Source organism: Arvicanthis niloticus, chromosome 2 (assembly GCF_011762505.2).
Source record: "Arvicanthis niloticus isolate mArvNil1 chromosome 2, mArvNil1.pat.X, whole genome shotgun sequence".
NCBI lineage: Eukaryota > Metazoa > Chordata > Mammalia > Rodentia > Muridae > Arvicanthis > Arvicanthis niloticus.
The window spans coordinates 68,875,902-68,886,439 of record NC_047659.1 but is presented as its reverse complement, the minus strand read 5'-3'; the positions used below and the strand labels follow the sequence as shown (position 1 = coordinate 68,886,439).

The 10,538-nt window shown below is 40.7% G+C and overlaps 1 pseudogene; it reads left to right on the top strand.

Annotated features, from left to right (window-relative positions):
• The first annotated feature begins 8,773 nt into the window (after positions 1 to 8,773).
• LOC117703682 (L-lactate dehydrogenase A chain-like) lies at positions 8,774 to 10,148 on the top strand (annotated as a pseudogene).
• The last annotated feature ends 390 nt before the right edge of the window (positions 10,149 to 10,538 follow it).

Below are 10,538 nucleotides of genomic sequence, written 5' to 3'. Positions count from 1 at the left end.
TCTCTCTCTCTCTTTCTCTCTCTCTCTCTCTTTTCTCTGTCTCTCTATCTCTCTATTCATTAGTTTGGTTAAGGGTTTGTCTAGGTTTTCTCAAAGAACAGCTCTTGGTTTTATTGATTCATTATATTCTTTTCTTTGATTCTAACTGGTTGAGTTCAGCCCTGATATTATTTCCTGTCTTCTACTCCTCTTTGGTGTGCTTGATTCTTTTTTCCACAGCTTTCATGTGTGCTTTTAAATTGCTGGTATGAGAATTTTCTAATTTCTTATGGAGGTTTTTAGTGCTATGAACTTTCTTCTTAGCACTGCTTTCATTGTGTTCCATACATTTGGGCATGTTGTGCATTTCATTTCACTGAACTCTAGAGAGTCTTTAATTTCTTCCCTGATCCAAAGATCACTGAGTAGAAAGTTGTTCAATTTCCATGAGTGTGTAGGCTTCCATTGTTTCCATTTTTGTTGAAGTCCAGCTTTAATTCATAGTGGTCTGATAAGATACAAGGTGTTATTTTAATATTCTTGAGGAAAATCTGTTAAGTCTTGTTTTGTGACAGACTATAAAGTCAGTTTTGGGGAATTATCCATGAGGTGCTGAGTAGAAGATATATCCTTCTGTATTTGAGTGAAATATTCTGTAGAAGTCTGTTAGGTCCACTTGATTCACAGTGCCTGTTAGTTTCATTATTATCTGGATAGCCTGGCAATTTGTGGGATTGGGATGTTAAACTCTCCCACTATTCATGTGTGAGATGCAATGTAAAAATTAGGCTTTATCAATGTTTCTTTTACAAATGTGAGTATCCTTGTGTTTGAGCCACAGATATGTTGAATTGAAATATCATCTTGGTAGGTGTTTCCTTTTATGAGTATGAATGTTCTTCCCTGTCTCTTTTGATTAATTTTGGTTAAAAGTCTATTTTACTAGATATTAGTGAGCCTACTCCAGCTTGCTCCTTGGGTCCATTTGCTTAGAGTACTTTTATCTACCCTTTACACTGAGGTAATGTCTATTTTTATGTCTGGGTGTGTGCCTTGTATGCAGCAAAATGATGGATGCTATTTGTGCGATCATTCTGTTAGCCTGCATCTTTTTATTTGGGAATTGAGTTCATTGATATTGAGAGATAATAATGTATAGTGATTATAGATACATTATACATTATTATACATTATATATATATATTATATAATATATATAATATATATATATTATACAATATATACATATTATACATTATATAGATAATAATGTATATTTCTTGCTATTTTTATGTTCCTAGTGTTAGTGTGTTTGTGTCTGTGTGTGTGTGTGTATGTGTGTGTGTTTTCCTTGTTTTTGCTGGTATGGAATTATTTATTTCCTACTCAATTCTTCATAGAGTTAGAAAAAGCAATTTTCAAATTCATTTGGAATAACAAAAAACCCAGGATAGCAAGAACTGTTTTCAACAATAAATGAACCTCGGGGAAAATCAGTATCCCTGACCTCAAGTTGTACTACAGAGCAATAGTGATAAAACCTGCATGGTATTAGTACAGAGACAGGCAGGAAGATCAGTGGAATAGAAGACCCAGAAAAGAACCCACATACCTATGGTCACTTGATTTTTAACAAAGGAGCTAAAACAATCCAGTGGAAAAAAGACAGAATTTTCAACAAATGACAGTCTACATGTAGAAGAATGCAAACTGATCCATTCTTATCTCCTTGTACAAAGCTCAAGTCCAAGTGGATCAAGGACCTCTACATAAAGTCAGATAATCTGAATCTAACAGAGGAAAAAGTGAGGAAGAGCCTCTAATACATGGGAACAGGGGAAATTTTCCTGAACAGGACACCAGCGGCTTATACTCTTAGATTAATAATTGACAAATGGAAAATTGAAAATCTTCTGTAAGGCAAGGACACTGTCAATAGGATGAAATAGCAACCCACAGATTAGAAAAAGATCTTTACTAACCCTACATCCAATAGAGGGCTAATATCCAAAATATTCAAAGAACTTAAGAACTTAGACTCCAGAGAATCAAATATCCCTGTTAAAACGTGGGGTAGAGAGCTAAACAGAAAATTCTCAACTGAGGAATCTCCAAGAGTTGAGAAGCCCTTAAAGAAGTGTTCAACATCCTTAGTCGTCAGGGAAATGCAAATCAAAATGACCCTGAGATTCCACTTCATACCAGTCAAAATGGCTAAGATAAAAAAAACTCAGGTGACAGCAGATGCTGGAGAGAATGTGGAGAAAGAGGAACACTCCTCCATTGCTGGTGGATTGCAAGTTGGTACAACCACTCTAGAAATCAGTCTTGTGGTTCCTCAGAAAATTGGAAATAGTTCTACCAGAAGATCCAGCTATACCACTAATGAGCATATACCCAAAAGATGCTCCAACATATAACATAGGGCAACAAGGACATATGCTCCACTATGTTTATAGTAGCCTTATTTATAATAGCCAAAAGCTGGAAACAACCTAGATGTCCCTCAACAGAGGAGTGGATACAGAAAACATAGTACATTTATACAATAAAGTATTACCCAGCTACTAAAAACAACAATTTCATGAAATTCACAGGCAAATGGATGAAACTCGAAAATATTATCCTGGGTGAGATAACCCAGTCACAAAAGAACACACATAGTATGTACTTACTGATAAGTGGATATTGGCCAAAATGAAGTTCAGAATACCCAGGATACAACTCACAGATTATATGAAACCCAAGAAGAAAGATCACATCAAAGTGTAGATGCTACAGTCCTACAGTCCCTACAGTCCCAGGGACTAAACTACCAACCAAAGAGTACCTAGTGGGTACCCATGGCTCCAGTAGGGTTAAGAGAATAATCTCTGAAAAGAGGAGGGAGAGAGGAGTCTGGGAAAGAAAGAGGAGGGGGAAAAGAGGGGCAGTTCAGATTTGAGAGGAGATGGGTGAGAAGGAATTTGAAAGTAGGTTATAGCAGTGGGGAAGAAGAACTGTGGGTAGCCACTAGAAGTGCAGATGCTAGGGACCCAAGAGGTCCCCAGGACCCAACAGGGAAGACATTAGCCAAAATAGTCAACAAAGGGGAGATAGAACCTGTAGATACCATATCAAGCAGATTGACATAGCCCCCAGTTGAGGGTTGGAGCCACCCACCCACCTCAAAAATATTAATCCATAATTTCTCCTGTCAAAAGGAAATTCAGGGACAAAGAGTAGAGCAGAAACTGAAGGAAAGGCCATCCAGAGACTGTCACACCTAGGGATCTATTCCATTTGCTGACACCAAACCCAGATACTATTGCTGGTGCCAAGAAATGTTTACTGACAGGATCCTGGTATAGCTGAGAGTCTCTTCAAGAGCCTGAACAATTCAGATGTGGATAAACACAGTCACACATTGGACTGACCTCAATGACCACAATGGAGAAATCAAGGCAAGGACTGTAGGGGCTGAAAAAGGTTGCAACCTTGTAGGAAGAACAACAATATCAACCAACCAGAACCCCCAAAGCTCCCAGGAACTAAACCACCAACCAAAGAGTACACAGATGATACCCATGGTGCCAGTTGGATATGTAGCAGAAGACTGTCTTATCTGGCATCACTGGGAGGAGAGCCCCTTGGTCCTGTGGAGGCTTGATGATCCAGGATAGGGGAACACTAGGGCACTGAGGCAGGAGTGGGTGAGTGGTTAGGAGAGCACCCTCATAGAGGAAGGGGGAGAGAGGAGTGGATGGGGGCTTGTGGAGGGGAAACTGGGAAAAGGGATAACATTTGAAATGTAAATTAAAAAAAGAAAGAAAAAGATAGTATCATCCTGACATAAAGGAACACACATGGTATGTACTCACTGATAACTGGATAATAACCCTCCAAACTCACAATGCCCATGATACAACCCACAGACCATATGTAGCTTAGGAGAAAGGAAGACCAGGGTGTGGATACCTCAGTCCTGCATTGAGTGGGGAACAGGATGATGGCAAGAGATGGAGGGAAGGAGAACCTGAGAGGGAGATAGAAGGGGGTGGGGAATAAGAAGGACAGTATTAGGTACTGGATGGGGCAGGAGAAAGGTACAGAGGGTCAAGAAATTGAATAAAACTATGTAGGAAGAATGAGAAAATGGCTATAGCCACTGGGTGGTCCCAGATACCATGGAAACAATAGCCTCCCAGTACCCAATGGGGATGATTTTAGCAAAGAAGGGGAGAGAAATCCTGTAGAGACCACCTCCAGTAGATAGGCACAGCCCCTGGTAGAGGGATGGGACCAAAGTTTTTAACCCAGAAAAGTTTTTGTACAAAGAAAGAACAGAAACAAAAAATGGAACTGAAGGAAGATTCATCCAGGGACTGCTCCATCTAGAGATCCACCCTATCTGCAGACACCAAACCTGAAACTGTTGTCATTGCCAAGAGGCACTTGGTGACAGGAACCTGGTGTGGCTGCTCCTTGGGAGGTTTAGCCAGCAACTGACCAATGCAGATGTGAATGCTTGGAGCTAACCATCAGACTGAGCTGGCAGAAGGACTAGAGGAGCTGAGGGGGATTGCAACCCTATAGGAAGAACAACATCAGTTGGCTGGACCACCCAGTGCTCCCAGGGATTAGAACAACAACCAAGGAGTATACAGGGAGGGATCCATGGCTCCAGATAGATAGTCAGCAGAGGATGCCCATGTCTAACATAAACAGGAGAGGGGCCCTTGGTCCTGTAGAAGTTTGATGCCCCCAGGGTAGTGGGATGCTGGAGAGGTTGGGTGGGAGAGGTTGGTGGGGGAGCACCCTCATAGAGGCAAAGGAGACAGAGGAGAGGGAGGTTGTGGGATGGGGGGACTTGTGGAGGGATAACAGGGAAGTGGGATGTCATTTGAAATGTAAACGAATGGAATGATTAATAATAATAAAGATATCTAGTGCTTTTTGTAGTGAAGCAGCTGTGCTTTGGGAAGTATTATATTGCCCTGGCTCTTGTTGATTGGGTTATTTAGGGGGTCTTTAGCCATCTGGATGGTTTGCTCCCTAGATGTTCTTGTTGTAGTAGATATTGGGAAGGGGCATGAATCTTGATAATCCTGGTATGGAAGGCCTGTGATGGATATCCTTGGGCTGTATGGTTCCATATCTGTGGGTCTGTATAGTTTGGGAGCCTCAGTTTTGATGAAGGTGGATGGAGAAGTTGCAGAAGAATGGAGGTATGACTAAACTAGCATGCTGCTCAGGTCAACTTGGCCTGGCCCAGAGGCTTCAGAGAGCAAGGAAGATGGGTAGGCGAAGGGCAGATTACCTGTATGGTTCAGAAGTCTCTGGTCTGATAAAGTGGGAGTAGAGGTGGCAGAAGAGTGAACATCCCCTGGGATAGAAGGCTGCTCAGGGTAGATTGGCTTGGTCCAGAGGGCTCACCAAGCAGAGAAAATTGATGATGAACATTTTTGTTACAATTCTTATAGAATTTTATTCCTTCATTTGAGAACCCTTTGTTCAGATCCAGAACTTTTTAATAGGGTCATTTGTTTTTCTCTACATATTCTAGATATTAATTTTCTGTCAAGTGTATACGTAGAAAATATTTTATCCTACTAAATGGGTTCTCTCTTTACTTGATTGATTGCTTTCTTAAATGTGCAAAAACATTTTATCAAAGTATTAGGCATGGGAATCCCATCATTGAGTATTCCACCTGAGAGAATCAAAAGACTTTCAAAATATTATAGACTATTATTGTTGCCCTTGGTTACTTCCAAGAGGTCTAAAGTAAGTCTATATTGCTCAAGACACAAAGAGCTTCAGACATAAGATGTGGAGGGTTCAAACTTTATTTGACCTAAAAGCCTCCCTGGTTAAAAAAAAAAAAAAAAAATCCTTTCATGGAGAGTTGCTATGCAATATGCCAATGGAGGGAAGTCACAAATACTACTATTCAGCCTTTGAACCACAACAATGACCAGTATGACAAGAGAGCCCAAATGCATGATAGTGGCTCTCTTTCTTAGTGCTAACCTTTGACTTAAGTCCACTCAATAGGAGGAAAATCATGCTTGATGTTATAAACCTACCCAAATAACTGAAGCTAGTGATATGTATTTTAGAAAACTGTCTAACAACTTAATAAACTATCATAATTACTACAATCTTCTAATACCCACAGATAATTGTAACTCCCATGCCTCATGTAAGAGGCTTCTCTTTGAAGTAAATTGGGGACATTACAGAAAATGATAACTGGCTGAAATGCAGAGAACAAATGAATGGAGGGTGCTCAGTCCCAGTGGAAACATCTACAGCCCTGTACCTGTGCCCTATGTTTAATGAATACTGGGGAAGGGGGACCAGAAAGGTAATTATAAGTGCGAGAAGACCTGAAAGTCTACTGTGAGATCTTGTCTCCTAGAAAATGACAAGAAGGCTATATCCACGATTGCTTAACAATAATGGATGCCCAAACAGGTCCTGAACAATAGAAATACCAGTAGACATAGTGTTGTGGAAGTGAGCAATCTCATGTAGCCCCATCTCTAGACAAAGAACTATAGGCAACTAAGAACTCTTTGAAAGGAGAACAAACAGTATCCCTGAGAAATTAGCCTCCTAACTTGTTACATAACTTAAAGTGGTCAGCCAACTTTAAGCGATATTAAGCAGGACATAACAGTTGTATACTTATAGTTATTCACTTAAACATACATAATGATAACAATAGAAAAGAGACTATGAATTTAAAGGGCATTAAGGAGGGGTACTAAGAAGTCGTTGGAGAGAGGAAAAGGAAGAGGACACATGATTTGTTTATATTTTAACTCAAAATGAAAAATTGTATTTATTTAAAAATAGGTTTATCACATGATAGACACATTCACTTATTTCTATATTTTGTGTAACTTATTTTAAACTGTAAAGAGACAGTCAAATTGCCTAAAATACCCAAATCTAGCCTGATCCATGATACACAAAAACACTAGACTAATTATAGGAATATATAGTTGGGGGGGGCAAGAAAGTATAGGGACAGTTTGGCAACCCAGAATCTTGCTTGTCTTGTTCACACACACACACACACACACACCTTTTACAATAAAATCCTTATCAACCTTTGGCATTATAACCTGCACTGAGATTCACACAGCCTCTTCAAAGAAAGCCACCAACCACTTCTACCTGTGACTCTCCATGAACTCTTTGTAACTCCCCTTTTGTTGTCAAATACATCCTAGAACCTGTTCAGAAGCTAGAAGCATTGGACTAATAAAGTGTGAACTGGTTTGGGGCTCATGCATACTAAATCAAACTGTGTCCTTAAAATGAACTTTTAGAGGGAAAAAAATTCTTTGTATCATTTTGTACCAAAAGGATCTGTGCTGTGAAGAAAACTTACATAATGTAAATCTACCACGCAGAACACTACTCATATCATACCCTTAGCAACCACCTCCTCCTCCTCTACCCTATAAAAGGACTGAACTCAATGATTTTTTTGTTTCCTGACCCTGGTACACACTACCCCCTTGTATTTTCACATTACTCTTGGATAAAATCCTTTGCTCTTTTTGTGCAGTGCTTCATTTTCTTGAGAAAAAGGTGAAGAACCTGGACATTTTGGGGTCTAGACAGTAATATTTGAATCAAATAGTGGAAAGGCTGAAAAAAAAAAAAACCAACCAGAAACACAGCCTGGGTTTTGAAAATGAGCATAGGCTATTCATACTGCACTAATCTTGTTTGAAAATGGATCAAAAAGCATCGATCTTAGAAAAAAGTACTGAATAAGAAGCTAGAACTAATTACCTGGAGGTGGGCCACAGCCTGCCACTTCTACAAATGCTCTAGTTTTGCACAAAAAAAACAAAGTATCCTTGGTAACAAACAATAAGGAGTGGAATTATCCACATATGATGGTTTTGAAAAGAAACTAAGGTTGTGAATGGTAACGGAGTCTGATGAAGATCACCAAGTTGCTAGTGGCAGATAATTCAAACTCTGGCAAGCTTTACTTCTTCCTATAGTGGCATCTTTATTAATTTTTCTCATTCTTACTTCCTTCAGATTATGACATAATTTAAACAAATATATATTGAAAAGAAAAGTCATAATTATAGCAAAACAACCAGCATATGCGCTAATAAGTGGTAAACATAAGACATACATAAAATAAGCAAGTGTCTAGACTTCTAGAAGATAGTGCCATCTATGCACTGTAAGAATATGAAGTGATGCTAAAAGAGATCCTTTTCTCCATCCAACATTAATGGTTCTTCCCATTCTCTCTTTGGCTTAATCTGTGTTCTTCAAACATAGTAAGTAAGATAGATTTTCTTTTGCCTTCTTTTTTTTTTAGTTCGATATTTATTTACTTACATTTCAGATGTTATCCCCTTTTCCCATCCCTCCATTAATCTCTGATCCTATCCCTCCTCCTCCTTTTTTGCTTTTATACCTTTTAAATTACTTGCAAGTATTAAGTTCAGTTCTAGGTTGAGAAACTAGCAATACATTAGATGCAAATAGTCAAGGAACAAGCAAGACAATAAACCCAGAAGTCAAAGAACACGTAGGACAATAAACAGAGTCCTGTGATCACTCCTGTGATCACTATTTCTAAGGGCTTATCAGGATGATCAAAATATCTGAGCCTACTTCCCTGTCCTAGCCTAAAGTCATCATCTAGCCACTGAGCAATATACTAAAACAACGTTTTCCATAATTATGAAAAACGTGGTGCTGGAGCCACTGTCACCAAGCTCAGGCCACACTGCCCTTTGCTTCCCATCATGCACTCGTGGTCTCAAAAAATTCAAAGTCCAAGATGGCAACCCTCAAGGTCCAGCAGCTGATTGTGAATTGTAGGAAGCCGTGGTCAGTGGTTATACGTTCGCCATTCCAAGATGGTGCTGGCCTCGTGTCTTCCCACTAGTAAACAATTAACTGCGCAGCTGCAAAGGCAGAAAGCCCGCCAAAGTCACTGGCCAATCCCGAGGCGTAATATTGGGTGGTGAGCGAACAGCCAATCAGAAGTGAATATGTCACTCTAGGGTGTATTTAAGCAGGGCCTCTTCCTGTCTTCAGCCCTTCTGCGTCTTTCCGCTTTTGCTACAAGGAATAAAGCCTTGTCTGTGGTAATACCCGAATACTGTCTCGCGTGTCCTTATTTGTGGGCGAAGGGGACTCGAGAGGCGCGCAGAACAGTGAATCTTAAGGAAGAATAAGTCTCCCAGAACATGATTACAGTTTTGCAGGTTGGTGTTGTTGGCATGGCTTGTGCCATCAGTACCTTAATGAAGGACTTGCCAGATGAGCTTGCCCTTGTGGATGTCATGGAAGACAAGCTAAAGGGAGAGATGATGTGGATCTCCAGCATGGCAACCTTTTCTTTAAAACACCAAGAATTTTCCCCAGCAAAGACTATATTGTGTGACTGCAGACTCCAAGCTGGTCATTATCACAGTGGGGGCCTGTCAGCAAGAGGGAGAGAGCCAACTCAATTTGGTCCAGCAAAATGTGAACAGCAACGTTCATCATTCTCAACATTATGAAGTACAGTTCACACTGCAAGCTGCTTATTTTCTCAAATTCCATGGATATCTTGACCTACGTGGCTTGGAAAATCAGTGGCTTTCCCAAATGCTGAGTTATTGGAAGTGGTTGCAACTTGGATTCAGCTTGGTTCCATTACTCTTTGGGAGGAAGGCTGGGAGTTCACCCACTGAGCTGTCATGGGTAGGTCCTAGGAGAGCATGGCGACTCTAGTATGCCTGTGTAGAGTGGTGTGAACATTGCCAATGTCTCCCTGAAGTCTCTGAACCCAGAACTGGGCACTGATGCAGACAGATAAGGATCAGTGGAAGGATGTTCACAAGCAGGTGGTTGACAGTGCATATGAGGTGATCAAGCTGAAAGGTTACACATCCTGGGCCATTAGCCTCTCTGTGGCAGACTTGGCCAAGAGCATAATGAAGAACATTAGGCTGATATGTCCCATTTCCACCATGATTAAGGGTCTCTATAGAATCAATGATGATGTCTTTCTCATCATGTCAGTGTCCCATGTATCCTGGGACAAAATGTAATCACGGATGTTGTGAAGGTGAGACTGACTCTGGAGGAGGAGGCTCACCTGAAGAGGAGACACCCACTGGGGGATCCAGAAGGAGTTGCAGTTCTAAAGTCTTCCCAGTGTCCTAGCACTTCACTGTGCAGGCTGCAGCATGGTTTCAATGGAGACCACACACTTCTCATCTGAGCTGTGGTAATGCAGTTGTGTTGAGATTGTCTGGGGAAAATCTCAGTTCCCACAGCTCTATCCTGCTGCCAAGTGGTACTTTTGTAGTGGTAACCTGGTTAGTGTGACAGTCCCTCTGTCACCAAGACACACTCCCAACTGTGTGCAGGCTTCGATTATCCTGTGAGCCTGGTGTACTGCTGCCCTGTGCACTCTTACCAAACATGACTAGGCCAACCAGTTCCCAGTTAGTCATAACCTGGCTCTAGTGTGTAAGTCCATTATGCATATCTTGAGCATAAATGTTCTCCAGGATATTTTATGTATTATGTGT